Genomic DNA, 17,897 nt, shown 5'->3' with positions numbered 1-17,897 from the left:
GCTTATAATGGATCCTATCTACTCCAATATAGGCCTTATTAACAACTGTTATGTTTTGCCTGAAAAGTAAAAGTGTTATTTGTTCAGTCTTGTCCAACTCTTTGCAACCCAATGGACTGTAGTTTCCCAGGCTCCTCTGCCCATGGGATTCTCCAGGCAAGAATACTGGAGTGGATAGCCATTCCCTTGTCCATGGGATCTTCACAACCCAGGGACCAAACCCAGGTCTCCTGGATTGCAGGCAGATACTTTACTGTCTGAACCCCCAGGGAATCATGGGGGTTTGGGCTAGTGCTTTTCAATTTTAAAAATTTGTGTTTGTTGATGTGAAAATACAAAAGACCATAAAACATAATTACTGCCTTCAGAACTTTATAATTTAATCAACAATAAAAATTATAAAAGAAAAACCATAAATTGCTAAAATAAGGGAATATTACTTCACATAAAGGGGCCTATATCATATTCTGTCATTTACTAGGTGGGTGACCATGGGAAAGTAAATCAAATTCGTTATGCCTCTTTCCTCATCTGTAAAATGATACATATAATAATAGTGTCTGTATGATAGGTGTGTTTTTAAGAGTAAATATTACATATAAAGCATTTATGATAGCACTAAGCATATTGTCAATCCAAATATAGGTATTTACTCTTAGCAAGTACCTTATCTGACTGAGTCCCGCATTTTATAGCTAAGGAAAGCAAGGTTCAAAGATATTTTATTACATATGCTTAAACAAAATTTAGATGCCTTGAATCTCAATTCTCTTTTTTTTAGTACCATGCCCTGCAGGCTACAGTCCATGGGGTCACAAGAGTCAGACATGACTTAGTGACTGCCACCACTGAATAGCTAATTAAGTAAGTAATTAACTCAGATTCAAAGTAAAAGAAAACTTTAAAAAATAAGAATGGGTGCTCACTTCAGCAACACATATAATAATATTAGAATGATACAGAGATTAGCATGGCCACTGCAGAAGGATGACATGAAAATTCATGAAGCACTCCATATTTTTAAAAGCAGACAAAGACAACACACAAAAAAAAGAAAACTAGAGACCAATATCACTAATGAACATAGATGCAAAAATCCTCAACAAAATTTTAGCAAACAGAATTCAGCAGCACATCAGAAAGCTCATACACCATGATCAAGTTGGGCTTATTCCAAGAATGCAAGGATTTTCAATACATGCAAATCAATCAATGTGATATACCATATTAACAAACTGAAAGATAAAAACCATATGATTATCTCAATAGAAGCAGAAAAAGCCTTTAACAAAATTCAGCACCCATTTATGATTAAATCTCTTCAAAAAGTCCGCATAGAAGGAACCTACCTCAATACAGTAAAGGCCATATATGATAAGCCTACAGCAAACATTATTCTCAATAGTGAAAAACTGAAAGCATTCCCCCTACGATCAGGAATCAGACAAGGGTGTCCAGTTTCACCACTATTATTCAACATAGTTCTGGAAGTTCTAGCTACAGCAACCAAAGGAAAAGAAGTAAAAGGAATCCAGATCAGGAAAGAAGAAGTAAAGCTCTCACTGTTTGCAGATGACATGATACAGTACATAGAAAACTCTAAAGATAGTATCAGAAAATTACGAAAGCTAATCAGTGAATTTAGCAAAGTTGCAGGATACAAAATCAATACACATAAATCACTTTCATTTCTATATAGTAACAATGAAAACTCAAAAAGAGAAATTATGGCATCAATCCCATGCACCACTGCAACAAAAAGAATTAAATATCTAGGAATAAACTTACCGAAGGAGACAAAAGAACTGTACACAGAAAATTTTAAGACACTAATGAAAGAAATCAAAGATGATATAAACAGGTAGAGAGATATTCTATGTTCCTGACTAGGAAGAATCAATATTGTGAAAAAGACTATACTACGAAATGCAACCTACAGATTCAGTGTGATCTCTATCAAATTACCAATGGCATTTTTCACAGAACTAAAGGTCTGTCTAGTCAAGGCTATGGTTTTTCCAGCGGTCATGTATGGATGTGAGAGTTGGACTGTGAAGAAAGCTGAGCGCCAAAGAATTGATGCTTTTGAACTGTGATGTTGGAAAAGACTCTTGAGAGTCCCTTGGACTGCAAGGAGATCCAACCAGTCCTTTCTGAAGGAGATCAGTCCTGGAATTTCTTTGGAAGGAATGATGCTAAAGCTGAAACTCCAGTACTTTGGCCACCTTATGTGAAAAGTTGACTCATTGGAAAAGACTCTGATGGTGGGAGGGGTTGGGGGCAGGAAGAGAAGGGGATGACCGAGGATGAGATGGCTGGATGGCATCACCAACTCGATGGACGTGAGTCTGAGTGAACTCTGGGAGTTGGTGATGGACAGGGAGGCCTGGCGTGCTGCAATTCATGGGGTCACAAAGAGTAGGACATGACTGAGCAACTGAACTGAACTGAACTGAACTGAGAACAAAAAATTTCACTATTCATATGGAAACACAAAAGACCCTGAATAGCCAAAGCAGTCTTGAGAAAAAAGAATGGAGCTGGAGGAATCACCCTTTCTGACTTCAGATTATACTACAAAGCTACAGTCATCAAGACAGTATGATACTGGCACAAAAACAGAAATACAGATCAATGGAACAAGATATAAAGCCCCAAAATAAACCCATGCTCCTATGGGTACCTTATTTTTGACAAAGGAGGCAAGAATATACAATAGGGCAAAGAAAGCCTCTTCAATAAATGGTGCTGGGAAAACTGGACAGCTACATGTAAAAGAATGAAATTAGAACACTTCCTAACACCATACACAAAGATAAACTAAAATGGATTAAAGACCTAAATGTAAGATCAGAAACTATAAAACTCTTAGAGGAAAGCATAGGCAGAACACTCAATGACATAAATCAAAGCAAGATCCTCTAGGACCCACCTCCTAGAGTAATGGAAATAAAAACAAAAGTATACAAGTGGGATCTGATTAAACTTAAAAGTTTTTGCACAGCAAAGGAAACTATAAGCAAGGTGAAAAAACAATCCTCAGAATGGGAGAAAATAATAGCAAATGAAACAACTGACAAATGATTAATTTCCAAAATATACAAGCAGCTCATACAATTCAATACCAGAAAAACAAACAATCCAATCATAAAGTGGGAAAAAGACCTAAACAGACATTTCTCCAAAGAAGACATACAGATGGCTAAGAAACACATGAAAAGATGCTCAACATTGCTCATTATTAGAGAAATGCAAATCAAAACTACAATGAGATATGACCTCACACCAGTCAGAATGGCCATTATCAAAAAGTCTGCAAACAATAAATGCTGGAGAGGATGTGGAGAAAAGGGAATGCTCTTGCACTGTTGGTAGGAATGTAAGTTGACACAGCCACTATGGAAGGCAGTATGGAGATTCCTTAAAAAAACTAGGAATAAAACCACCATATGACCCAGCAATCCCACTCTGAGGCATATACCCTGAAGAAACCAAAATTCAAAAAGACACATGTATCCCATTGTTCACTGCAGCACTATTTCCAATAGCTATAACATGGAAGCAACCTAGATGTCCATTGACAGATGAATGGATTAAAAAGTTGTGGTACATATACACAATGGAATAGTATTCAGCCATAAAAAGGAATGCATTTGAGTCAGTTCTAATGAAGTGGATGAACCTAGAGCCTATTATACAGAGTGAAGTAAGACAGAAAGAGAAAAGTAAATTTCATATTCTAATGTATATATATGGAATCTAGAAAAATGGTGCTGAAGAATTTATTTACAGGGCAGCAATGGAGAAACAGACATAGAGAATAGACATGGACATGGAGAGAGGGGAAGAGAGGGTGAAATGTATGAAAACAGTAACATGTAAACTTCATTACCATATGTAAAATAGATAGCCAATGGGAATTTGCTGTATGGCTCAGGAAACTCAAACAGGGGCTCTATATCAACCTAGAGGGGCGGGATGGGGAGGGATATGGGGGGAGGTTCAAAAGGGAGGGGATATATGTATACCTATGGCTGATTCATGTTGAGGTTTGACAGAAAACAACAAAATTCTGTAAAGCAATTATCCTTCAATTAAAAAATAAATAATTTTAAAAAATAAAAGAAGAATGGCAAAGAATGTTAATTCTTCAATCAGTTTAAATTCATTATTAACTCTGAATAAATAACAACAAATGAGCAGTCCCAGTAACATCAGTAAATTCATCAAAAGCCACAGAAAACCACTCATAATCACTTGCTTTACTTTTTAATTGACTGGTACTGATACTGCTCCTGAGGTCTTCCATTCCTCAAGGATCAGTTCTCACCAAAATGATAATTGTCTAAGCAAGTTTATTTTCTCTAGACACATTTGTTTCGGTTGTTCCAGTCAAACATAATTTAATCAACTCATCATTGGTAAAGGCTTTCCTTGTTTGGCTAACAAATGAGCCACTTGGAAGCTTTGCTTGCAGCCCCACTTTAATTTTTTCTTTTTCGTAAAGACATTCTGCCATAATAAGGTATTCCATTGAGTTTCAAATTTCTCTGACTGTTGCTTTCTGTAAGTTGGAAATATTCCAGTGAATACTTAGTGTAGTAATGTCTACATGTATTGTTTATGCTTGGCAAAGCCTGAATATCATTACATTATAAACACAATGATTTACCATCTAATTCGATGTCAGAATATTCTACACTCTTCTGCTCTTTAAAATGTGACATTTGATATAACTTTTTTTCTCATTCTAACTTGATGTCTATGCACTGGTAACAAAATAAATGTTACAGTACAGAAATACACATGGCACTCAAGATGTCAGGCAATAACCTCATCGCTGTGCTTTTCTTTTAAACTTGTAATATTTATTTTTTGCAAGAGTAATTCACTCTTAGCAGCAAACAGGGCCATGAACATATTCTTATAACTTGAAAACAGCTACAAAAAGAACTGACCGATTAAGCTGTGACCATTTCCCTCCTCTGTTCACCTCCTAGCTCCTGGAAATTTTTTTCCAGTTTTACTGAGATATAATTGACATATAACATTTTATATGTTTAAGGTGTACAGCATAATAATTTAGTACATGTACACATTTCAAAATGATTACCACAATACGTTTAGTTAATATATCGCTTCAAACATTTACAACTTTGTTCTTGTGCATCCCCATGATTTTTAAGGCCCAAGCAGAAGATGACAGTGCCACTAATGTATGAACTTCAAACAACCGTTCAGTTTTGATGTTATAGCATGAAGTAACTATGATATGTAAATGAATGAGCATGGCTGTGTTCCAATAAAACTCTACTTCTAGGTACTAGAATTTGGATTTTATATACCTTTTTTTTTGGCAGGATATATGATGAATACACATAATTGAATTTTTATACACTTGCAGTGAACAACCTGAAAAATAAAATTTAGAATTTCTGTTTGCAATTGCATAAAAAAGAATAAAACATACAGGAATAAATGTAACAGAAATACAAACCTTATACTCCAAAAGTTGTAAAACATTGAAGGAAATTAAAGAAGATCTAAATGAATGTAAAAGTATCCAAGGTTCATGAATCAAAAAGACTTAACATCATTAAGAGAGCAATGTGCTTCAGATTCATCTACAGATTCAACACAATCCCTATCAGAATCCCAGATGACAGAGATTCTTACTTCACATCATAAACAAAAGTTAGCTCAAAATGGATCGATGACTTAACAGTAAGAGTTCAAACTACGGAGTTCTTAAAATACAGCACAAGCGTAAATCTTCATGATCTTAGATTTGGAAATGGATTCTTAGATATGACACCAAAAGCGCAAGCAAACAAAGAAAAAACAGTAAATACATTCAGTTCAGTCGCTCAGTCGTGTCTGACCCTTTGCGACCCCGTGGACTGCAGCACACCAGGCTTCTCTGCTCTTCACCAACTCACAGAGCTTACTCAGACTCATGTCCATCGAGTCGGTGATGCCATCCAACCATCTCATCTTCTTTTGTCCCCTTTTCCACCTGTCTTCAATCTTTCCCAGCATCAGAGTCTTTTCAAATAAGTCAGGTCTTCACATCAGGTGGCCTGGATTTTATATACTTTTTATGTGTCAAGGAATATTATTTTTTTTAATTTATTAACCATTTAAAAGCCAAGTAAAAACCATTCTTAACTCATGAACTATATAATACCTATGGAGGGTTGAATTTGGCCTGTAGAGTATTGTTTGCCAATATCTGGGAAAGAGCATGAACCAGAAGCTAAAATGCTTGGGCTTTATCCTGCTTCTGTAACTTGACAACTCTGTGATATTGGGCAAGTTATTTAGCACCTCTGCAACTGTATTTCATCTTCTGTAAAGTGAAGATAATCATAAAACCTATTCCACATCTTGGTTGAGAGAATTAAATGAGTGAGTATATGTAAATCACTAAAAACCAAGGCTGAGCACATAGTAATTTCTATATAGAAAAGTTAAGCATTATGAAGATGCTGATGACAGTAGTGATGAGAATAACAAAATTATATAGAAGGGAAAACTAAACAGCAGTAAGTGTAGTGAGGTCTGGAGGAGTCCAGTCTTGAAAGGCTTTCTGTGCCAAGGTGTTTGAACACTGTTTTGTGAACTGGATGGATTAATTAAGAGGGTTTTTAGTATGAAGAAACTGTCAAGTGTGTATTTTGGAAAAATTACTTTGGTAGTGGTATGGAGAATGGGTGGCAAAGGGACACAGTCTGTAAGATAGACATCAGAATAGACATCAGTCAAAAGACCTTTGTAACTGGTCAGAGGAGAGATCATGAAACCAAAATTCAGTGCAAAGGAAAACCACCTCTTAATCTCAGAATTTGAAATCCTCCATCATAGTAGGTGAACAGAACAGGCAGTAAGCAGAGCTGAGAGCTCAGAGAAAATCACTGCTGCTCTGGATCCCACCCACTCTGCAGGTCAGCAGGGACTTGAGCTTCAAAATTGGCCTGCTTTCTAGCAGGATTTCATTAGGTGTGAATCTGCAGCCTGAGTTCATTACCCTATCCCCAGATCTGATCCTGTCTGTTCACCTAAGCTCTCACTTCAGGCCCCAGGAAAAGCCACTGGGAGCCTCCCTCAGCTGTGCTCCCTGAAAACAGCATGTCTTATTAACAACTTTTTAATGAAGTCACAGACTGTGACTGCTCATTAATAGGCTGGTTAGTCTGCAGCCCCAGGGGTGGAAGAGACTGAAGATAGAAGCCAGTGAGAACAAAGCTCAGCCTAAGTAGAGCTGAGGACAGGAAAAAAGAACTAAGTCCCTTTAGCAGAGATTCCATGCCTTTACTCTTGGGTCTCCAGGATTCATCCCTTCCAGCTCTCAGTGACTGTGATTCTGCAGATTGAGGTCTAGAGGGACCAGGGACAGAGGTGGGAGGAATTATAACACAGCCAGGGATCCCAGACTCAGACCAGCTCTCAGTCGAGAGAGACTGTTGAGGAAATGAAATCCCCTTCAGGTTTTCTTCAATGCTTGTGTAAAAGGGATTTTGCTTTTGAAGTTTTATCATCTTCCCTTCCATAATCATGGATACCTTTGCTATTCCTCCATCATGTCCAACTTACTATGAAAGCATTAAAGCTGGGTATCCTGTGGCAACAACTGAGGCCCCATGTAGGCAAACATTTCCACTTGTAGAACTTTGCAGTTCATTATACTTTATAATATTCTTGCAATTTAAAGTAGGATATGAGTTATGCAGAATTCTCAATTAGTTTCCTTTTAATTATCACTTAGGTAAATTATTAGGTTCCCTCCTTTTGCCAAATAGCAGGGTAAAGAAAGGAATTAACATGTGGTTACTGTCTGTTACCTATTTGTGTACAAAGCATCATTTATACCTCAGAGATATCATCAGGATATATAGAACAGGGACAAAGGAACAACCAATAAGTGTCAGAGCTTAGGTATGAATCCAGGTCCCTATGATCTAAAATACCATGTTCTTTTCAATACAGTATAAATTCTCTAAAATATAAAGGTACAAATTATAAATAAGTTAGAAGGAAAAGGAAAGAATGATATGTAACATAGAAGGCCAAGAGGCTTCAAAAGGATCATAGGAGAAAATATTTTAAGACATATATAATCTTTGGCGAGCTATTAATATTTCTTTGGAATCATTGAAAGAACTAATAAAGTTTTTTTCTCTAAAAAAAGCTACTTGTGATACATTATCTTCAATAAGAGGTAGACATTATTATTATTATTATTATTACTAAATTTTTACATCTTTGGGCTTCCCTGGTGGCTCAGAGGGTAAAGCATCTGCCTGTGATGTGGAAGACCCAGGTTCGATGCCCTGGAGAAGGAAAGGGCAACCCACTCCAGTATTCTTGCCTGGAGAATCCCATGGACAGAGGAGCCTGATAAGCTATAGTCCGTGGGGTCGCAAAGAGTTGGACACAACTGAGCAACTTCACTTTCACATCTTTACTTATCTCTCTACAATTCCTACCTCTCATTCCATTCTCTGCATACCAAGTTCATATCTCCATATCACTTAAGAATAAACTCTAGTGTTTTCTTCTCTCTCTAAGCAAATCTAAGTTCACTTTCTTTTGAACACAGGTGGCATCTTGCATACATCATGATTAAACATTAAAGACATTGCAATTGTATTTTTCACATGCGTGGAGGACACAGTAAGAACAGTTAATAGTTTATGTTTGTATTTTTTTTTTATGTTTGTATTTCTGAGGCCTATTCAGTGTCTGGACTATAATAGGTATGGACTGACTGAATAAATGAATGTATAATTCCAAAATTGTTTCCCTAGCCCTGATCTCTCACTGAAATTTGAGTTCTGTATTTACAGCTGCCTCCAGGACATGTCTGCATAACTATCAAAGCATATGTCTAGCACCATGTTCCCAATCTCCAAATTTTGAAAAGAATTTTCTTGTTACTTATCCCTTTTTTGTGACCTCATCATTTGTTGACACTTTTTTTCATTTAATCAGCAAATATTCACAGACTGAATCTTGGTGTACCAATGAACTAGCCGCTGCCCTCTCGGAGCTGTGAGACAGACATATACACAATAGCTGCAGACTAAAAAGACTGTGCCGTGTAGAGTGCTATGTGCATGTGTACACACATGTACGTGCTCAGTTGTGTCCGACTCTGCAACACTATGGACTATAGCCCACCAGGCTCCGCTGTCCATAGGATTTCCCAGGCGAGAATACTTGAGTGGGTTGCCATTCCCTCCTCCAGGGGATCTTCCTGACCCAGGGATCAAACCCGCATCTCCTGTGTCTTCTGCATTGATAGGCAGATTCTTTACCACTGAGCCACCTGGGAAGCCCAGAGTTCTGCACCACGTTTTAATTCTACATTTCAATAAAGGCTATCATATAAGTGTTCAACCAGTCTCCTAATACTGCTCATTCTTCCTTGGCAAAATTCTCCCTGTTCAAACCATGGCTCAATTCTCATTTTCATTGCCATTGTCTTTACACACCATTATATAACACTTGGCGGGCTTTCATTTCTCAAGTAATATCGTTAAGAGTCTCCTCAGTGTTCTCATTGCTTCCAGTTCTGCAATCTTTATACTCATTGGTAAGCACTCAATTTACAGGGATGTGAAAAACAGAGTCCCTGCCTCAGGGACATTACAGTCTGAAGGAGAGGAGAGCTAATAAGGAAAGAATTACACTAATAAATATATAATTACAGTTTGATATCATTACTATGAAGGAAAAGAACATACTAATCTGGAGAAAGAATAAAAGGAGGGAGTCCTAATTTGCTTTTGGGATCAGAGAAGACCTCACTGAGGAAGTGATATTTAAAGTGCTATCAAAAGATTATGTAGCAATTAACCAGCTAAAAACAAAAAGGAAAAATATACAAAGCAAAAGAATAAGTATATAGAAAGATTCTAAGTCAGTAATTACAGAAATCGTGTTGGTAGAAATAATAGTAGTTGAAGTTGGTCATCATATAGTCAACTGAACTGTCCCTTCCTCTCCTTAATGACAACCTTCAAGTCCCAGGTCAAACAGTATATTAATGGAGCCCTATCATTTATGCCTATTGCCAGCACATGGCATATTTCCTGTACTTTGCTTCATTTCCTTCTCAGGACTGGTACTGGGCATTTTATAGAAGAGAAACTAAGACATGGAGTAATTTTCTCTGGGTCTTGATATTAGGAATCAATGGAATAAACTAAAATGGTAGTTTCCTTTTTTTAAATTGAAGTATACTTGATTTACAATGTTGCGTTAATTTCAGATGTACTGCAAAGTGAATCAGATATTGATAGACAGATAATGTATGTATATGTATACATATATGTGTATATATTTATGGGCTTTCCTGGTGACTCGGTGGTAAAGAATCTGCCTGCCAATGAACAAGATGCACGTTTGATCCCTGGCTGGAGAAGATCCCCTAGAGGAGGAAATGGCAACCCACTCCAGTATTCTTGCCTGGGAAATCCCATGGACAGGGGAGCTTGGCAAGCTACAGCCCATGGGGTCACAAAAGTGTTGGACATGACTTGGTCACTAAACAACAACATACATCTATATATTCTTTTTCATTAATAGGTTATTACAAGATATTGAATATAGCTCCCTGTGCTATACAGTAGGTCCTTGTTTATTTTATTTACAGCAGCATGTATTTGTTAATCTCATACTCCTAATTTATCCCTCCCCCCACATTACTTTTGGTAACCATGAACTGATTTTCTAGATCAGTGAGTCTGTTCCTGTATTGTAAATGAGTTCATTTGTATCCCTTTTTCAGATTCCACATATAGGTGATCTCATATGACATCTGTCTTTCTCTGTCTGACTTAACTTCACTTAGTGTGATAATCTCTAGATACATTCATGTTGCTGCAAGTGGCAATATTTCATTCTTTTTATGGCTGAGTAATAGTCCATTTTGTATATATACCACATCTTCTTTGCCCATTCATCTATCAAGGGACACTTAGATTACTTCTATTTCTTGGCTATTACAATTAGTGCTGCTACAAATATTTGGATGCATGTATTTTTTTTTAATTTTATTTTATTATTATTTATTTATTTTTTATTTTACTTTACAATTCTGTATTGGTTTTGCCATACATTGACATGAATCCACCACGGGTATATTTTTTAAACTGTTCTTGTGTTTTTCACATATATGCCCAAGAATGAGATTGCTGGACCATATGGTAGCTCTATCTTTAGTTCTTTAAGGAACCTCAGTACAGTTCTCCCTAGTGACTGCACTAGCTTACATTCCCAACAGTGTAGGAAGGTTCCCTTCAGAATGGTAGCTTTCTTTTGTTTTAGATATCTTTCCATTTCACTAAAACCACAAAATTTGCTTATGACAAACATTCACCAGACTTCTTCCTCCTAGAGGTGGAAATTAATTCCCCTTCCTTGCATGTGGGTTAGACTTAGTGACTTACTTCTGTGCAACAGACCATGAAAAGGAAATAGTAATAAGTAATGTTAATATATCATACACACCCTGGTGTGATGTGATGAGAAGAATGCTTTACTCCTGTGATATAGCCCCCCTCATTCCCCCAAAAAAGCTTAATCATGAAAAAACAGCATACAAAACATAATTGAGGGTGATTCTGCAAAATACCTTACCAGTTGCTATTCAAAAATGAAAAATAAGGGAATACTGAGAAAACATCACAGATTGGAAAAAAATGAGAATATATGACTAAATACAACATAGTATTTTAGAATGAATCTTGGTACAGAAGCCAGATATTCGTGAGTAAATTGAATTCAGCTAAGGCCTGCAGTTTAGTTAATAGTATTGTACCAATGTTAATTTTTTAGTTCTGACAAATGAACCATGTTCATGTAAGATATTTTACAATTAGATGAGAGAAAATGGATGGAGTAGAGAAATAATTATTATTTCTGACTATAAAATTATTTTAAAACTTAAAGTGTTTTACATAAAAAGCCAATCAACATAAAATTATATACAACCAAAAGTATAATTCCCTCTGTTACCCAAATTCATTGCCTAGCAGCAACTATTATCAATTTTTTATATCCTTACAGAAATGTTCTAATAAATAATTTCATTTATATATTTTATATATTTCATTATATATAATTTCATTTTACATATTGAAATTTTCTTTATATAAAACATATGCAGTTTACATGGTATAATGTATCGTGTTCTCTACCTTGGTTTTTTAAATTCAAAAGCATAGCTTCTACTTTGTCCATTGGTCTTACAGATATGAAGAAGTTAGGATATTAGAACCAACTCCAAACACTGTCCACAAAACAGAATCTGTTATTTTAAGTGGTCATTTCAAGAAATTGACAAGCAAAGTTCTGAAGATTTTGTAATGGATATTATTGATCTTGTTCACCTTGATTTTTTAAGTAAACTTTTTAAATTGCTAAGCATCATAAAACAGAAAGGTCTAGTGCTGGGATTAAACTTAGGTCACTCAGAATCCAAAACTTTTGTGCTTTTCTCTACACAATACCACATTCCTAGAGTATGGTTTTCCTTTCTTGAACTTCATCCTATTGGCATCTGACATTCCTTAGGGTCCCAAAGGACAGTGGAATCAAAAAGGTCAGGTACCCTTGAGGAAGGGCAGGAAGAGAAGCTAAGTTGAGCCCAGAAACACCTGGGGAAAATACATGTGCCAGCCCTGCATGTGGCCCTGAGGACAAAAGAGGCACAGCTGGGAACAGATCGCCTAAATCAGGGCTGGGAGCAGGGCCAACCCATCTAGACTGCTCACTCACACCAGACGCAGAAGGCTGCAGTGGCCTGGCTTCAGGTCCAGTCATTAATGTGGGAGTAGGACCTCCCTAATTCTTTTTCTGGTTCTTCTGACAGCAGAGCCAGAGTTCATCAAACTCTCAGGAGCCTGCATGAAGCATAGGTATCAGGTAGAGCTGACCAAGGCAGATCTTCCTATTGGGTACAGGTAAGGCTTTCATGCATTGGAGAAGGAGATGGCAACCCACTCCAGTGTTCTTGCCTGGAGAATCCCAGGGACAGGGAAGCCTGGTGGGCTGCCGTCTATGGGGTCGCACAGAGTCGGGCACGACTGAAGCGACTTAGCAGCAGCAAGGCTCCTGTCAAGTGTCGAGTCAACCCAGGCCCTTCTCAAGGTCCAGGTGCTCAACTAGACAAGGTTTGGCATCTAATTCTATTCCTATTCCACACTGAGAAGACATCATCAGTCTTCTCTCTGGGCCTTCGTTTCTCCTTCCTACGGCATGAGTGAGATCTGAGACTGCAAGATTGAGATTACCCAGAGATGTGTGTGTGTGTAACTTCCAATTCTGTCCTCTAAAGCTTTCTGGGTCAGAAAAATCTCATTCTTTGCAGGTTTTGACAAAACATATACCTCTTCCAAGTCTTCAGTGTCCTCTCTTGTTGCGGAAGTTCTGGAGGGACTGACAAGGAGACTGTGGCCCAGCCATGGGCCGAGTTCTGCTGTGTCCCCCACCTCAAGTCAGGCTGTGTCTCTTCTTCCCAGAACTCTACAGAAGTTCTGGTGGCAAAGGCTGACACTGAAATGTTTAGGTTGGGTTCATTTTACATACTTTGTCGAAAACCCAAGTGTTGCTTTTATTAAAAATTTTTCTGATTATGGTTTTAAGTGCAGGTTCAGTTATTTCCATGTAATTACAAAGTTTCTCAATCTCAAAATTATGTATCTGCATTAAAATTCTGCATTCATCTCTAGTATGGGGAGGATAATGATGGCATTTAAATCACAGTTGTGAGAAGAAAATGAGAGAATGAATGTAAAGCATAAAGCATAAATCTATCACATTTTTAGTAATTATTGCAGCTTCATCATCATTATGATCATCATCATTTTCATTTCTAATGTTATTACTATCATATAATAAATGTAGCTCATTGTAGAAAATTTAGTAATCCATAAAAATAGAAATAAGAAAGCACCTTTTTACAAGACTTGGAAATAGATCACTTTAAAATTTTGATTATAACCTTTCAGCCTTTTTATACAAAAAAATGTATTTACAAAATTAGAAATTTAGCATATATGTGCAGTTTGGGCATCTTAGTTTTTCACTGATATTATACTGTGATTATTGCATTACACTATTAAGTGAAGTTGTGAAGTTGCTCAGTCGTGTCTGACTCTTTGCGATCCCATGGACTGTAGCCTACCAGGCTCCTCCATCCATGGAGTTTTCCAGGCAACAGTACTGGAGTAGGTTGCCATTTCCTTCTCCAGGGAATCTTCCCAACCCAGGGATCAAACCCACGTCTCCCGCATTGCAGGCAGATGCTTTATTGTCGGAGCAATTATTTAAATGATTGCCTGATTTCCCTTAAATTCATGCTTTATAAGTGAATCTTTCCTTCACCTGCCTATTAATGACCATTTTCAAACTATCACTATAATGGTCAGCATTGAACAGACATGTAAAATCATTGCCTCCAATTCTTCTACCAGAGGAGTTCTTGAATCAAAATGTATGAACATTATAGGATCCTCACACAATTTGTGACAAACTGAGGCTAATTTGCATAGCCTCAAACAGAATAAGATATTCCTTACTAACCAACCCTTACTAGCACTGAATATTATAGTTTTCAATATTTCATACTGAAATTAAATTTCTATCTTAATTTTTAACTTTATTACTAGCAAAATAGAGTAATTTTCATATGATTACTGGCCATTGGAACTTTTTGGTAAAATAAATCTTTGTGTCTTGTATATTTCTTTTGAGGAGTTTGTGTTTTCTATGCTTATTATATATTAGGTAGCCAAACACTTTTATTATTTGTTGCCATTATTACAAATATTTCCCCAGCTTGTCATTAAGTTTTCCCTTTTGTTTATGGGTTGTTTTGTGTTATAAGTGTCTTATTCTTAATAATATTGAAGTATTTGTTCTTCAAATTAAAAAAAATACATTTTCACTGTGGATAATGTAAAAAATATAAAATGTGAGAAAGAAATTTTAAACTCTTGGAATTATACCACTAAGATGTTAATGAAGAAACAGAACTGAAGGCTTTCTATATGTATTATGTAATACATATATAAATTTTCTATTTAAAATAAATGTTTTATATTAAATATACTATCTTGTAACACACTTTATTAACTTAGCAAAAACTTATTGAATATTTTCTCATGTCATTTGTTATTCTTATAACATATATTTTAATTACTTCATAGTATTCATAATATAGATGTGTAGATGTAACAGTTTATTTCACAATCTATTTTTATATAGTTAGATCATTCTTTATCATTTATTTGTTTTAATTACACTATTATAAATAAATAGTGAGAGGAGCATCATGGTATATAAAATTTGCAAATAATCTTAATCTAAAATTGTAGATATAAAATTGCCAGTTCAAAGAATCTCTGATATATAGTGTCAAATCCACTTATTGTTTGGACCTATAGTGTTTGAATGTTTATATTTCACATTTACCCAAATAAATACCATGTTTAAAATTTTTTAAGAAAAAATGATCTCCTTTAAAAATTGTAACTAATTTTTGTTGACTTTGAACTGGTTTTCTCTTCTGGCATTTGATTTCTGATGATGTGTACTGAATGATTATAGGTTTACCTAGTTTCCCTTGGGTAATTTGTAACAACATGTTGACATTTATCTTATACACATTATCTCCATTAAAATTTATCTTTTAATATCTGTTAAACTATTAGTGTTTAAAATTATTTGATTTTTATATGTTAAAAAATATTTTCTTTTTTGGATTCTGCTTTAGAATACATGCTGAGAAAGAACTTCAGAAAGCTAAATAGTTACCTATATTTTCTTCAGTTCAGCTAAAGCTTCATATTTACATTTAAATCATTTTCTATGTTGAGTATATTTTATTGTGCTATTTAATGTAAGAATATAACATTTACTTTCCCCTCAAGTTGCCCCAGAGGTGTTTATATATGCATTGGTCCAGGGATTCATTCTGTTTCAGTTATGTGCCTAGAGTGATAGTCTTCAAAGCATCCACAAATAAACATAATAAAATATTGTAATACTATGAGGAAATATAATGTTATATGGTAACATTATAACATGTTTAAATACCTGCCAATGTATATGATCCCCACCTTTCAGAATTTTATGTTTTTTGATGTGTACTATCTAGGGTTTTTAGTTATAATTAGCGGGAAGGAAAAGGAAAAGCCTGCCTACTCTATCTTATAGACACAGAACTTCCTGATTCATTTTTTTCCTTTGCAGTTGGGCCAGAGTTTTTGTTTGGTTGCAGTTTACAGAATTTGTTTTAATTTGTTGCTTTGTTTTAATCATTTGCTAGGTTGGTTAGTTAATAGAATTCTTCCCCATCCTCAAAATTTTTAAAAAGTTCATATAAAGACATATGTCTGAGTGAATCTTTTAAAATTTGTTTGCATTTAGGGATTCTTTCAGTTCAAAAAGTCATGTCTTCTTTTAGCTCAGAGATGTTTATTTTTCCTCTGGTACTTCTTTGAATATTCTTTTTCTTTTCTTCCTTTGTTACATATTCTGGAATGCCTATTAAATTGATTTTATTTACTGTATTTTACTTCATTATTCTTCTTATTATTTTGTTTATTTTTTCTCAATAATTTAGATATAAATTCTCTTGTGTTCTAATTCATTAATTCAGTTTTCTTAAGTTTCTAACACTGGACTCTATAATCTTTCAATTTTATTATCATGATTTCCCCCCAGGTAGTCTTTTCTAACTGTATCCTTGTTTCTGTTTTACTTTGTGTCAACTTTGGTTTTTACTGCTCCTAATAATGTTTTATTTCTATTACTAAATATGTGTTGCTCTTACTATAGTTCTCCATCCACATCTAATTCCCTTTCATTTATCCCAGTCTTTTGGCCAACATCATTTGCCAACTTTATCTCATAATGTCTCCATTAAAATTTAGTACTTTAGATTACCAAGATAACAAGAAAAGAACCTCTTGATAACCAGTTGCAAATTAGAAGCAAATAATGTAAAATAAGGATCCAATTGAGTTTGGACACCTTGATGTTAGTGGTGTTGATTGTCCGCTATCTTCAATGTGATTTGGCAAAATTTCCAATTGTAATTCTCGTAACCATTAATGACATAATCCCCAGATCAAGTCAAAACTGTTCAATGAAGCATGGTTTAATAGAAATCAGAGTACTTCAGAATCCAACAGATGTAGTTTAGACTCCAGATTTGCCACTTTAATTGCTATTTATTAACTTCTCTGGGGTCAGTTTCCTCATCTGTAAAATACACATGTATAAGGATAAAGCACATGCATATGTTAATACATACTAGCTCCTCATTCACCTCCCAAATTCTAACCAGGCAAAAAATGATTTATGAAGAGGAGAAAATTAATTAGATGCATTGATCTGCATCATAATCATAAAGATACTTCTAAAGTTATGATAAATTCACATGTATGCATTCTTTAATGAAATCATGAACATTGTGCTTGTTTCTCAAAAGCCTATGTGTTTTTAGGAATATCACTGCCTCCCAAAATGGACACTTTGGTGGCTCCTTCAGGGACACATGGTTCTGATTAGGCATAAACTTTCCCTATACGTCAACGTACAAATAGAAACGTATCAACTCTTCTGAAACCTGACCTAGGGCCATTTCAGAGCTCATGCTGTGGCCATTCTTCCTTGTGCTTTTATTCTCAGAAAACACAAGATAATTTCCCTTGCAACTGAGATCCTGATCTTGCCTCTTTCCCTGACACTAAGAAGGATTCTGAAAAACAAATCCAGAATCTGACTCTTCCAATCGAGAATCTCTATGACCACAGCTGGGGGTTCTTTCCTATATTTATGGCTGAAGGAAACTGGACAAGAGTAAGTGAGTTTATCCTCATGAG

General features: G+C 35.6%; 1 non-coding gene across 1 annotated transcript; it reads left to right on the top strand.

The window, feature by feature from the left end:
- The first annotated feature begins 918 nt into the window (after nt 1-918).
- Nucleotides 919-1,022, top strand: LOC120860763. The gene has a single exon (XR_005720429.1). It is a non-coding gene; the product is annotated as a U6 spliceosomal RNA (small nuclear RNA).
- Nucleotides 1,023-17,897: the final 16,875 nt, after the last annotated feature.

The sequence above is a fragment of the Oryx dammah genome, unplaced genomic scaffold (assembly GCF_014754425.2).
Source record: "Oryx dammah isolate SB20612 unplaced genomic scaffold, SCBI_Odam_1.1 HiC_scaffold_11182, whole genome shotgun sequence".
NCBI lineage: Eukaryota > Metazoa > Chordata > Mammalia > Artiodactyla > Bovidae > Oryx > Oryx dammah.
The sequence above is the reverse complement of the archived record's forward strand: the minus strand, read 5'-3'. Positions and strand labels throughout refer to the sequence as shown.